This window comes from Hylobates moloch, unplaced genomic scaffold (assembly GCF_009828535.3).
Source record: "Hylobates moloch isolate HMO894 unplaced genomic scaffold, HMol_V3 SCAFFOLD_4, whole genome shotgun sequence".
NCBI lineage: Eukaryota > Metazoa > Chordata > Mammalia > Primates > Hylobatidae > Hylobates > Hylobates moloch.
In genome coordinates, this window is record NW_026652279.1 from 52,218,883 (window position 1) to 52,224,882 (window position 6,000).

Here is a 6,000-nt window from a genome sequence, read left to right on the forward strand (position 1 = left end):
TTATCTGTGTCTTCTGTATGTGAATGGCTCTGATCCAAGAATTAAACAATGGACTTCCATAAGATTGATAGGAATAGAGTGATCATCTCTTTTCCAAAACTACCCATTGCACTTTGGCAGATACTTATGTTTTTCTCAAACAGGAGAATGCCCAGAAGCACAGCCATGAATCTAAATGCATAGGACTTTTAGCAGAAATCTTAGGGGGGAACTTTACAAGTGCCTGAAATAATGACCAGAGCAATTTTTAAAATGTGTTCAAATAATAGTTGTGAACACAGTCAAATTGTTCCACCTAAGATGCAAAGGAAAGGTAATTACCTGTAAAACACATAAAATATATATTGTTTACTCATCATTAACTCTGAACACCTTTATGCTAACGGATAGAATAAGACATGCTCTCAACAATAAGGTGACATAAACAGCCAGAGTAAGTTGGGGGCACACAAAGACCTCCCAGATGAGTGAATGACATCGCAGTAACCTTGCAGAATCCCTGTTACCAGCCGCAGACTTCAATCACCTGTGGAAGCAATAAATTATGCGAGAAAACCCAAATAGGCACTGCAGATTGCTTTACAAACATGATCTTATCTTTACACACCCTCTAGCAAGGTGACAGAAAACCACCTTGTAAGTGAAGAAATAAGAGCATCAAGGAAGAAGACAAACGACAAGACCCAATAGAACAAAGCCCCAGTTCTCTGAAGCCCAAAAATATTTTGCCATTATTGATACTTCTCCAAAGTTTCTATCATGTGGGGTTCCTTTAAGTTCTTCATTTTTAATGTTAAGAAAGCATTTCTGGAAAAGTTTTAAATTATTGAACTACAGTCTTGCTTTTACCTTCTATTCATTTTTCCTCCTCCACATTGTTAGGGAAGCACAGAAGTTAACTAATGTTTATGAGTTCCTGCACTGTGCCAGGCAACTTATATGAATTATAAATAGAAACACGTGTTCTCAATAAATCTTTTAGTACTTTTCCTCTTTTATAATCCACTGTTCCCTCCTGGAAGCAGAAATTATCAAAGGAACTGTTGTATAACTGTAAGCAGAGTAAAAGGGCAGTACCAGTCACTCCTGATCCTGATAGTTTTCTTTTTAATGTGGTGGCTTTACTCAATTCTGAAAAGAATTTTGAGAATAAAAGAGTCTGTGATTTGTATCACGGACTTCTACTCAGCTCATGGTAACTTCAGTAATGGAGAAAGAACTAGTCTGCCAACAGCACAATGTCAATGGAGTAATTATAGATGATGGATGAATAGATGAATAGACAGATAAACATAGATGATAGACAGATATGATAGATGATAGATAGATAATAAATAATTTCCACTTTCAATCCTCTTTTTTCCTATCTAAACATTTCTATCTAAATGTTAATGTAGGAAACATTAAAGTGAGGCAAAGGTTTTCTCTTTCAAAGGTACCAATGGAAGGTTAAACTTGAAATTAAAATACATTTCTCTAGCAGAGTGAAGAAATTAGAACACTTTTCCAAGTGTCCAGTGTAAGCTCAAGTGAGAACTGGACTTAATTCCCAATTTCTGATCCATAGCTAAAATGTTTCGTATGTATGCCCAAAAACATTTCTTGCTAAATCAGCAAACTACCTTTGATTTTAGTAGCTGGTATGAGAGAAAATATACAAAAATGTTTATGAGCACAAATGCTTGAATTAACTGCCTGGGGTTCAACTCTTGACTCTACCACTAGGTAGCTATGTGATTTAACACAATATTTAACCTTTTACGCCTCAAACTCTTTATCTATAAAATGTGGGTAATGGGAGTATCTACCTCATGAGTTGTTGTAAGGATAAATAAATTTTAAAAGAAAGAACCTTCAAACACTTCCTGGTACATTTTATGCACTCAGTAGATGTTAGCTAATATGAGTATCACCAAATTTCAAGACGTTAAAACTGTAGTAGGATATTAGTCTATGTTTTGTTTTTCTCTCTGATGCAACTGAAAGCTATTATATTTTTCTTTCCTTTCTCAAGAAAAGACCCAAGATTTGGGTCCTAGGGTGGAAGTATGAGAGAAATTAGAATCAACAACCTCTGTTTTCCAAATATTTTCATTAAGGAACATGGCTAAATTTCATTAAGAAAGGTGGGGGAAGGGGGGCAAAAAGATGAAAGATGAGAATGTGGCCTGGAAGAAATGAGAGGGTGAGCATCCCGCAGACTGTATAGGGTTGAATTTTCAGCAAGTGAAGGAGACCCATGTCTCAGCCGCACACAGCACCCCAGATGGACGATGGAGAGGAGTATCTGATGTTGGCCTCTAAGAACCTAGGCCTTGAGAGCAGCATCAGGGGCCTCTGTGGACTAATGAGTAGGACCACTCAGAGATATCTGAGATGGCCCAGTACAACAACTCTACCAGAAAAATAATAGAAGACAAGTCTGTGCAAAGTATTGTGCAGCAGAATAAACTGTGGTAATGATCAAGACATGCTGGGCTATGGATCAGATCACTTACTCATCACAACTTGCCCCAACTCAAGTCTTATAGAACCATATGGAGGAGCCCCAAATAAAAACTAATATTGTTTTCCTTACTGCCCTGTTAATTGAAGACTAGACCTACAATTAATTTGTTTTAAAACGGTGAAACTTTATCTCAGGCAATGCAGGGCACAAGTATAGGTTCTGAAATTATTTTGATCTCAGTTTAAATACTAGCTATGTCTGTGACCATGAGTAAATGACTACTTCACTAAACTTTAGTTACCACATTTGTAAAATTATAGCATATTTATCTGGAAGACTGTGTGTAAAAATTAGTAAAGTTAGTAAATCATTAATTAATAGACACATTATGTAGTATATAGTAGGTTCTCAGTAAAGGGAAACTATGATTATTATAATATAAATGTGCTCCTTTATGCAGAAAAATAATGATCAATGAAAGATGACCCTCATATAAAAGAGAGCCTGTAGCAGGTCCTGTGACATGCAGCTCAGATCCCCTTCAGGACCAAGGCACTCTTGAACTAGGTTGCCTAGAATACAGGTTATATGACACATTCAATAGCAGGAGCATGGAGAGTATATGTAGAACTGGATCTAAAGGGGCTAGAACAAGGAGTGTTGGAACATACAGTTGGGTAAGAGAGAGTTTATCAATATGGGAGTACTATCCTGTGAAGCAGGATTTAACATCCTGCAAGAACACTGGGAGATGGTGGTCTAACATGCCACTCAGATGGCCTGAGATGCACAAGAAAATGATACATCAGATGAATTAGAAATACTAAAAATTCTTCATTCATGAACAGACTCAGTAGGTGAGTACAAGTTGAAAATTGACAGCTGCTACATCTCACTCATAGATGACTTTGGAAAAAAAAAAAAGCAAAAAAGAAAATTTCTCACAATGGGCAGAGCTTCAGCAGGTGTACCCAGCCATTTGCTTTGTGTGGAATGAAAAGTGGCCCATATACATATATATATAGTTTCATGAGCAATGGCAAAGGACTTTACTGGTTAATCAACACACAGAAGGAAAAAACCCCTGGAGGTCTGGTACAGGGAAGTCTGGAAAAGAGGCATGTGGATTGACATAGAGGAATGAACATAATGTGTGAAACTCTTTGTATTGCATGGTAATATGCTTGTGAATCATTCTGTAATCTGACACACAGATGATCCCCTGAAGCATCCTTCATCCTGGCCTGCTCAATGTGAAAAACAGTCCTACTCTCCTCAGACTCACTCACATATTTTGTTGCTTAGGGTACTTCCCTATAAATCTCCTGTATGCAAATCTCTCTGAGTCTGTTTCTCAAAAAACCCAGTCCAAGAAAGGGCCCAACAAAACATGTATAACTTAAAAGGAAAGACAATGAAAATTTTATATGACAGATAATTAACACTTTCATCATAAAATGTATATTTTAAGACCTTGAGCATGAACATTTTAAAGAAGATCAAAGCAAGTGGCTAAAATTATCACCACCACCCACCCCACACCTGCCAACCATACAGACATACACTCACAGACATACCCACACACATATACTACTCATTCCTTGGAACACAAAAGGACAGAACATTGGGCTTTCTTACAAAATCAGATTTAAGACTGAAAAAAAAATCAGAATAGAAAGAATCTAGAATATGTATATCAGCAAATAAATGATTAATTAAATACATTATTTGTATCTATATGATAAAATACTATGTCACAAATGAAAACTAACTTGTTTAGAAAAGTTAAATAACCTGTAATTATAAAGTTTGACATATTAAAAAGTGAATAAAATATAAAACAAATGTGGTACCACCTTACACTCATTAGGATGGCTATTATCAAAAAACAGAAAACAATAAGTGTTAGCAAAGATGTGCAGAAATTAGAATTTTTATGCATTGCTGTTAGAAATGTAAAATGATGCAGCTGCTGCAGAAAATGATGTTCTCTCAAAAATTAAACATAGATTTGTAATATGATCCAGTAATTCTACTTCTGGGTATATATATCATGAAACTGAAAGCAGGGACTCAAACAGATCTTTATGCAGCAATGTTCATAGCAGCATTATTCACAATAGCCAAAGGACAAAAACATCCCAAATTGTACCAGATGAATAAACAAAATATGGCATGGCATATATATATGTATATGTATGTATACACACACACACACACACACACACACACACACACACACACAATATAATCTTACTGTAGAAAAGATAAAAAGTGAAATTTAGGTCAGGCATGGTGGCTTACACCTGTAATCCCAGCACTTTGGGAGGCCAAGGCAGGAGGATTGCTTGAGCCCAGGAGTTCAAGACCAGCCTGGGCAACACAGCGAGACCCTGTCTCTTAAAAAAAGAAAAAAGAAAGTGAAATTTACATACATGCAACAAGGATGAACCTTGAAGACATTAAGTGAAGTGAAATGAGACAGATACAAAGGAAATATTCATGGTTTCACTCGTAAGAGATACCTAGAATAGTCAAATTCATAAAGAACGTAGAAGCAAAGAGGGCATTTTTATTTAATAAGTATAGAATTCCAGTATGGATGATTTAAAAGTTCTGCAGATGAATAGTGGTGATGGTTACTCAACAATGTGAATGTACTTAATGGCCCTAAAACATTAAAAATGGTAAATTTTATATTATTATATATTGCCACAATAGAAAAATTACTAAAAAGAAAACAAAGAGAAACAAAATATGGAACACTAGAATATCACTTAAAATATATACATACCTAGTTACTGAAGTGAGCATCTATTGTCTATGATTGTCCACTACACTATCTTCTCCTTCTGATAAAATCACGTTTTTTTTTCTTTTCAGGACTTACAGTTCTATTCCTTTTGGTGAGACCTTTATCCCCCTTCTCTTGCCAATCTAAGATGAAGGTATTCAAACTTTTCCTCTTGGAAATGTGAATTCAGAGTGAAGTCACAAATACTGAATATTCCATCAAGGATTCTAAACACTGACTCATATTGTATGTGTATTAACAAGAAAAAGCCTGGAAGAACTTTAATAGGTAAGATTAAAAAACTTTGGTAGGAGGGATTAAGAATTTTTTTTTTTTCAATGTGGGACATATACACCATAGAATACTACACAGCCATAAAAAAGTATAAAGTCATGTCCTTTGCAGCAACATGAATACAGCTGGAGACCATTATCCTAAGTGAATTAATGCAGAAACAGAAAATCAAATCAAATACTGCAAGTTCTCCTATAAGTAGGAGCTAAAAAATGGGTACATATGGACACAAAGATGAAAACAATAGACATTGGGGACTTCAAAAGAAGAAAGAGAGGGTTGGGGCAAGAGTTGAACAATTACCTATTAGATACTATGTTCACTATTTGAAAGATAGGTTCAATAGGAGCCCAAACCCCAGCATTATGCAACGTATTCATGTAACAAACCTACACATGTACCTCCTGAATCTAAAATTTAAAAAGTTTTTAATAGAATTATTTAAATGTAATACCTCAAACTA